Source organism: Rutidosis leptorrhynchoides, chromosome 4 (genome assembly GCF_046630445.1).
Source record: "Rutidosis leptorrhynchoides isolate AG116_Rl617_1_P2 chromosome 4, CSIRO_AGI_Rlap_v1, whole genome shotgun sequence".
In the NCBI taxonomy this organism is placed as follows: Eukaryota; Viridiplantae; Streptophyta; class Magnoliopsida; order Asterales; family Asteraceae; genus Rutidosis; species Rutidosis leptorrhynchoides.
Genome location: NC_092336.1, coordinates 410,984,489 through 410,993,729, shown reverse-complemented (window position 1 = coordinate 410,993,729; position 9,241 = coordinate 410,984,489).

The window sequence follows — 9,241 nt, the reverse complement described above, 5'->3', positions numbered from 1 at the left end:
GGAATTAGCTTTGCTATGTCCCGAATTGGCACCAACCGAAGAACGGAAGATTGAACTGTACAAAGACGGGTTGCCTAAAAAGGTCAAGGCAAATGTTACAGCATCCAAACCCAAGAGTATTCATGAAGCTATCACCATGGCGAACGAGTTGATGGACCAGATTATTCTGGATAAGAACACCGATGTCAAGACATCAGGAAACAAAAGAAAGTGGGAAGGTAATCATCAACAATCCAATAAGAAACAAGAAACCACGCAAGGTTCGGGTAGCGGTACGAACTCAGGTTACAAGGGATGAAATCCTTTATGTAACAGATGCCACAAACATCACTCTGGTTATTGTAATGTGGTGTGCAACAATTGTAATCGAAAAGGTCATCTTGCTGAAGATTGTAGGGTTCCCGCTACAAATACAAATGGTACCAAGACTCCTGCCACCAATGCAAATAGAACTGCCTTGGCCACTGTTACTTGTTATGGGTATGGGAAACAGGGTCATTATAAGAGTCAGTGCCCGAATCCAGAGAAGAATAACGGATCTGCACGTGGAAGAGCATTTGTTATTAAGCTAGAGAGGCGTATGAAGACCCGGAGCTTGTTACGGGTACGTTTACCATTAATAACTTATCCGCATATATTATATTTGATACTGGTGCCGATAGAAGTTACTTTCACGCTAAATTGAATTGTTCATTATTACCTCTAGATGCTAAGTACATGATTGAGTTAGCTAATGGTAAACTAATTAAAGCCGATAAAATTTTCCGTGATTGTAAAATAAATTTAGCCGGAGAAACATTTAAGATTGATTTGATACCCGTAGAATTAGCAAGTTTTGATGTAATAGTCGGCATGGACTGGATGACCAAAATAGGAGCTGAAGTTGTGTGCGCCAAGAAGGCAATTCGCATTCCTCGTAAGGATAGAACGCCATTAAAGATTTATGGAGAGAAGGGTAACTCAAAGCTAAAACTCATTAGTTGTTTGAAAGCTCAAAAGTGCTTGAAGAAAGGGTGCTATGCTATCCTAGCACATGTTAATAAAGTCGAAACGAAGGAAAAAGTGAAGAGCATCAACGACGTGCCTGTGGCAAGAGATTTTCCTGAAGTATTTCCGGAAGAGTTGCCGGGATTACCTCCATTTAGATCTGTAGAATTTCAAATAGATCTAGTACCAGGAGCTGCACCAGTGGCTCGTGCTCCATATAGACTTGCACCATCTGAGATGAAAGAGTTATAAAGCCAGTTACAAGAATTACTGGACCGTGGTTTCATTTGACCGAGCACTTCACCGTGGGGAGCTCCGATTTTATTCGTCAAGAAGAAAGATGGATCTTTCCGAATGTGTATAGATTATCGTGAATTAAATAAGTTAACTATCAAGAATCGGTATCCACTACCGAGAATTGATGACTTATTTGATCAATTGCAAGGATCATGTGTGTACTCGAAAATCGACTTAAGATAGGGCTATCATCAATTACGTGTCAAAGAAGAAGATATTCAGAAAACTGCTTTTCGGACACGCTACGGTCATTATGAATTTTTGGTCATGCCGTTTGGGTTGACTAATGCGCCAGCTGTATTCATGGACCTCATGAATCGAGTTTGTAGTCCGTATTTAGATAAGTTTGTTATCGTTTTCATTGACGATATTTGTAAAGACCTCGACCTTATCCTCCCGGACGAAGTCTTCAACAGTTGATCCCATCGCGATGATCGACTCCAAGTAATTTTCTTTAAATGAGCAAATGCACAGCGGAAGACTTAATTCGTACCTGAGAATAAACATGCTTTAAAACGTCAACATAAGTTGGTGAGATATATAGGTTTGATGCTAGCAGCGTTATAACTATGGACCACAAGATTTCATATATAAAAATATAATACACTCGCAAGTGTATGAAAAGCATTCCAAGCAGTGGGCACCCGGTAACTAGCCTTAACAAGAGTGTGTACCCCTGAGTTATAATAATATGTGCACCGAATCAAGTGCGTTCCGTTAACCTCGAAGTACTAAACACCCGTTCTTCTAGTTAGTGACTAGAACAATATCTGGGTGGGGGTGTAAAACCCGATAGATCTATCTTTAGGATTCGCGCCTACCAGTTCATAAACCAATAGTTAAAGTTACCAAGCTAGGGGATTTTTGATTCAAACCCATGTAGAACGTAATTTTAGTCACTTGTGTCCATAACGTAAATCATTTATAAAAATAGCGCATGTATTCTCAGCCCAAAATATTTAAAGTTTAAAAGGGGACTATATACTCACCATACTGTATTTTGTAGTAAAAATACATATAACATCATTGAACAAGTGTAGGGTTGGCCTCGGATTCACGAACCTTTAAGACAAGCTTCTAAAAATAAATGCCTGCAACGGGACTCGAACCCATGATCTTCCGCTTCCCCATAAACACTCTAAACCACTCGACTGTTTATCTCTTCCCATTCCCGTTTTAATTTATTTATTCCAGTTTCTGCTGTTTTTCCTGATTAATATTAGGTTTTCATTTATTTAACCCATTTATGTGTTCAAGCCCAAAGGCAATTAAGGGCCTAATAACACTTTAGAACTCGGCCCAATCAACAAATACCCATTTTGTAAATCCATTAATCATATACAGCCCAACTCGTGATTTATAAGGAAAAAAAAAAAAAACGGAGCCTGCTAGGTTCGATCTTGGGACCTCTCGTTTAATCCTAACACTCCAAACCACCAAGCCATTCGTTCGTTTTGGAATTATTAGCAGATTAAATTATTTTTAACCTCTTGACAGTAACAATCTTTTTCATAAATAATTTTTCTAATAAGAAATACATATCAACTACCTCACTTCATCTTTTTCGAACCATTAACACCAAATCACGGCATCACCAATCATCTTAAGTTCTTAACTATCTCATAATCAAAATCATCTACACCTCATCGTTTTTAAAAAAAAAATAATAATATTACGGGTATGTATTCTTCATCGTCATCATTTTACATCCCGATTATTATCATCTCCCGTCACTTAACGTCACATTTGCAGGTTACGAAATTTGTTGAATAGGGTATCTTCTTCGATGGTAAAGCAAACAGGAACGAGTGTTACAGGTGGGTGGTGGTAATCTTGTTTGAAAATTTAAAGGTGGTGATGATCCTCATACAGTAACCGAGCAACGGAAACTCAACATGTGAGGTGTGGTTGTTTAAAGAGTTCGAGAAAAAAATTTAGAAAGAGAAAGAGAGAGATGGTTAAAGAGATTGAGAGAGAGGTGGTGATTGTGTTCGGTTGAAGTGGTTTGAAGAAGGGTGGCCTATGATGTAGGTGGCGTGTTCGGTTGTTCACGATGGTTGTGAATGGTGATCGTGGGTGGTTGTAGCAAGGTGACGATGGAGTGGTAAAGTGGGGAATCACGATGGTTGTGAGGGTTTTGAAGATGGCAATCGGGTGGTGATTCTTGATGGTCTCCTTAGAAGTGAGGCGAGTATGGTGATTGTGACCAAGAAGGTGGTGAAGGTGAAGGTGACGGTGATAGAAGGTGGTGGATTGAGGGTGAGGGTCGTGATTGATGAAAGTGATGGAGGTTTCGATGATCATGGTAAGTGATTATATCTATCTCTTTAGGTATATGAATATATGAAGTGATATGATCATGAAGTGTGTATATATAAGTCTTTTCTTTTCTTCTTTATTACCCCACTTGCACAAATAGACATATACATGTGATAGGTTTGACAAAAGAAGCAAAAGGAAAAATAATTTATAATTTATAATACTAAAACGTGTTAAATATAAAACAGGAAAGCCATCGGATACTATTGATTTTTACGGAGGGTATTTCGTTCTCCGTTGTTAATCAGTGGCGGATAAAAGTTTTCGGAAAAATTCCATATTTTTAAATTAACTATATTTAATTATTTCACTCATTACCTGTTGGAAACTTGATCAAAAAGGTTCAATAATTATTTATTTTATGTTCCAAACTTTATGTACGGAGTACTAAAACTTAAACTAAAAGGGTTAGAAATATTTTTCTCGAGCCCATACTCTCTTTAATCAATATGCGGACCAACTTTTATTTAAACCCTCATAGATATATATATATATATAGGTCTATATTAATATCAACGAAACGTCAATCGGGAGTTGCAGATGTTTACAATTTAGATTCGGAAACATTTATTCAATATACACTTTATAAATATAAGAACATTTTTAAATAACAAATTTTACTACGTAAATAATTATATTAATTAAATATTTTAAACAGTTAAATTTAATATATCAATATATATACAAGTAATATTCATAGATATATATATATATATATACATACATATATATTTGCACATAATTGTTCGTGAATCGTCAGGCATGGTCAAAGGGGTATCTAATTATCCGAATATATATTTCAAACTTTCTAGACTCAACATTAAGGTTTTTGCTTATCGTGTCGGAACCATATAGAGATTAGAGTTTAAATTTGATCGGAAATTTCCGGGTCGTTACAGTACCCACCCGTTAAAGAAATTTCGTCCCCGAAATTTGGTATAGGTTGTCATAAATAACAATAGGATTGTTTTCATAACGAATATGAGGTGATAATGGAGTTTTATCCTTATTTGGGAGATATAGATAAAATGATTCAATCATGTGAAGCGTACGAGTGAAGCTATCACGAAAGAGTGGAATGAGTGAATAAATATATTCGTTTCAACCGATGAAGTAGTCACTATTGAATTCCGGGTTTTAAGGGATTTAAAGAAAATCTTACGTAATAAGATTTGGTTCTTCGGCGATCAGGATCTTCTTTGATTTAATGCGGCAATCTGTTTCGATTTCTTTGTCGGATATTTCAATATAAATCCACTTCTTTCCCTTTCTTACTTCCATACCTCCCATTTTCTATCCTTTCTTCCTCAATTTATACCTTAGAGTATTCTTTAAAATGCTCCATCCCATTCTGATCCTTGATATACTCTTAATTTTCACCTCTGTCATTCTTCTTTTTCATTTACCCCCAGAAGAATCTATTTACTTCTACTATTTTCTTGGGATTATAGTGTTATTAATTCTCCCGTGTCTTTACGTGGCTATACGTATTGATATGCACGGTTTGTAGTTTCAGGGTTGCTATTGGGTTTTATATCTTCACTTATATTTCAATGTCCCTACTTCTGTTTTCTATAATCATTGTCATCCATAGTTAATATCTCCACCTATTTGCTGCGATTTTTTTTTTTTTTTTTTTTTTTTTTTTTTTTTTTTTGCCCTAATTTCTATTTCGGGGTCTTGTCCCTTTTGTTTCTTCTTCCCGTCCTCGAGTCAAGCGAGCAATGGTCCGGAATTTGTAGGTATAAAATTTCGGAATGAACATAGCTGATGCTCTTAGAAAGAAATGAAAATGGCACGATTTTGATTTGTCAAATTACCAGAATATCCAGAAAGATAGAACTATCAAGATGATATGTTCTTGATATGTTTGGAGATTGGATAGAATGTAAGAGCCGTGTAACATGGCACATGATGATGGTACTGTGAATCATCACATTCCATTAGAAACTTAACATAACTTACTGTAATATAATGAAGTTGATCAAGTTTCATTATATTATACTAATTCATGCATCAGTTCCTAACACTACTTCAAAACATTCATATTTTAAATTCGGAGGTTTCAGAATTTAGAAACTAACACAGTTTCTTTTATGATGTGATACAGATAGCGCGAGAAGATAGATGATTTCCGATAAGAATAGTTATAAAAATATCTTCAGAAACATTGAGGATATTTATAATGAAAGATATGATAATGTCTTGGAACTTCTAATGCCGAAGGATGATGATGAAGAATAGTGTCAGCAAAGGTTTTAGAGTAAGGAGTAGGGTATGTACTAAGGATTTCAGCAGGCACTGAATCTTTTAAATTCTTTGAAGTCAAACTTATTCTTTGTGATTTGTCCACGGCTTACTTCATAGTTTCGCATAATCCGCTTTTTGATACTAAATTTTCTATTGAGTGTTTCCAATACTCCGTTCTTTATCATCAACTTTTGGCTATTAAGACCATCTACAACATGCTGCTTCGTCAGCATTCTCAAAGTTAATGGATCTGGGTCATCGGTTATTAAACTGAGGTGGTTTCAGGAGAATTGTGTTTTTAGATGGTTAAACGCTGATGATGGAATATAAAAGATTCTCCGGTAACGACAGCGAAAGAATAACGTGTATATATATCGAAACTAACCTTTCTGAGAAGTCGAGGTTAACTTGCTGGAGCTGTGACAAAATTGGCTAATTTGAAAAGGGATTGCAAAGTTATTTTGGGTAATAATAACACTAAAGAAATTAACACTGCTGCGTGTTAAATGTTGACTCAGTCTCCGAGAGTCTTACAGGAGCATAAGTCTTTTCTTCCGTAGATGAAACGCGGTTGGTTCATCCTCTCGATTGAGGGGTTTTCAAGAATCATGAAAGATTTGAACACGCATTGTAATTGTCGAGATACAAATGAGGTTTAGGATGAAATCAAGTGGCAAGCTTGAAGAATTATTTAGTTTCATATGTTATAATCAATATTTTAATTTAATTCATTTTAATTGTCCAAAGTTAGCAGTCCAATAGTCCGATGGTTCAATGTTTCATATATAATTTAATATATAATATTCGAATTAAATAATACATATCGTGACCCGTGTACCAGTCTCGGTGTCGATCACAACTCAAAGTACATATATATTTTGGAATCAACTCCGACTCTGTATAGCCAACTCCCACCTTCACATATAGAGTGTCTACGGTTGTTCCGAAATATATATATAGATGGGTCGATATGATAAGTCGAAACCTTGCATACGTGTCCCGTTATTTAAAGTGCGTAAAAGTAAATAACAGAAATTAAATAACAATAAATAAAATTGCGAGAATGTAAATTGCGATAAATTAAATGTTAATCAGTTAGCTGGGAACAGTTAGCCGGAACAGTTAGCGTGAAATCCTATCACAATTCCAATTAATTAATTCGTTTGTTTCTAACATTTTTTATTTTTGTCCAATGTTTTCTTCGTTATGCCACTTGTTGGATTCCGATAGGTCAAAATCCGAATATGAATTTCGAATGAAAATGGTTATTCCGGGGTGTGCGGATATGAATATCGGTGGTTGTAAGTAGGATAATAAATGACTGTTGAATCAGATTCGAAGAATGTACAGTGTAACTTGTTAATGTGAATTTTAAATATTCTTTGGGTACTGTCGAAGTCGATAATGGTGGTACTGATTATGCTGCTGGTGCTGCTGCTGGTATTCATAACCTTCGCACCAGGTTCTCCAAAGTCGTCACACGAGCGCGTAGTTCGTTAACTTCTTCTAGTACTACGGAATGATTGACGGTTGAGACGAGCGGTTGAGTAAGATTCGAAATATAGGATAATATATAATCGTGACGGGATACTCTGGAAATGAGAGGGTAAATGGTTTCTCGAACAGGTTTGCCGGTAAGTGCTTTCAGGTTCATCGCCAGGAGGGAAATTTGAGAAGAATCTTTAACGTGAAATGATTTTCGAATGTAGAATGATATTCTAACTTCATAGAATGTCTATAATAATAAAGATTTTGTAGCCTACAAAGGATCTTACGGCATATGACAAGCAAGTCTACAGATGCGCTAAGATATGAATTATCAGATACGCTAAGATATGAATTTCGTCTATACACTATCGATGCACTAAATGCAGTAGGACGTGTCTAGACTTGAGAATGATAGGCAGGCAATTTCCTAAGGATGATAAGCAGATGATTTCCGACTAGAAATGATAAGCAAAACTTTTGACAGGCAGACACGGTCAAAGTCCAGACTCACTAATGTATCCTAACAACTACCAGTTAGACACACTAATGGGAGACCTGGTTCGCTAAGACCAACGCTCTGATACCACCTGTAAAGACCTCGACCTTATCCTCCCGGACGAAGTCTTCAACAGTTGATCCCATCGCGATGATCGACTCCAAGTAATTTTCTTTAAATGAGCAAATGCACAGCGGAAGACTTAATTCGTACCTGAGAATAAACATGCTTTAAAACGTCAACATAAGTTGGTGAGATATATAGGTTTGATGCTAGCAGCGTTATAACTATGGACCACAAGATTTCATATATAAAAATATAATACACTCGCAAGTGTATGAAAAGCATTCCAAGCAGTGGGCACCCGGTAACTAGCCTTAACAAGAGTGTGTACCCCTGAGTTATAATAATATGTGCACCGAATCAAGTGCGTTCCGTTAACCTCGAAGTACTAAACACCCGTTCTTCTAGTTAGTGACTAGAACAATATCTGGGTGGGGGTGTAAAACCCGATAGATCTATCTTTAGGATTCGCGCCTACCAGTTCATAAACCAATAGTTAAAGTTACCAAGCTAGGGGATTTTTGATTCAAACCCATGTAGAACGTAATTTTAGTCACTTGTGTCCATAACGTAAATCATTTATAAAAATAGCGAATGTATTCTCAGCCCAAAATATTTAAAGTTTAAAAGGGGACTATATACTCACCATACTGTATTTTGTAGTAAAAATACATATAACATCATTGAACAAGTGTAGGGTTGGCCTCGGATTCACGAACCTTTAAGACAAGCTTCTAAAAATAAATGCCTGCAACGGGACTCGAACCCATGATCTTCCGCTTCCCCATAAACACTCTAAACCACTCGACTGTTTATCTCTTCCCATTCCCGTTTTAATTTATTTATTCCAGTTTCTGCTGTTTTTCCTGATTAATATTAGGTTTTCATTTATTTAACCCATTTATGTGTTCAAGCCCAAAGGCAATTAAGGGCCTAATAACACTTTAGAACTCGGCCCAATCAACAAATACCCATTTTGTAAATCCATTAATCATATACAGCCCAACTCGTGATTTATAAGGAAAAAAAAAAAAAAAACGGAGCCTGCTAGGTTCGATCTTGGGACCGCTCGTTTAATCCTAACACTCCAAACCACCAAGCCATTCGTTCGTTTTGGAATTATTAGCAGATTAAATTATTTTTAACCTCTTGACAGTAACAATCTTTTTCATAAACAATTTTTCTAATAAGAAATACATATCAACTACCTCACTTCATCTTTTTCGAACCATTAACACCAAATCACGGCATCACCAATCATCTTAAGTTCTTAACTATCTCATAATCAAAATCATCTACACCTCATCGTTTTTAAAAAAAAAATAATAATATTACGGGTAT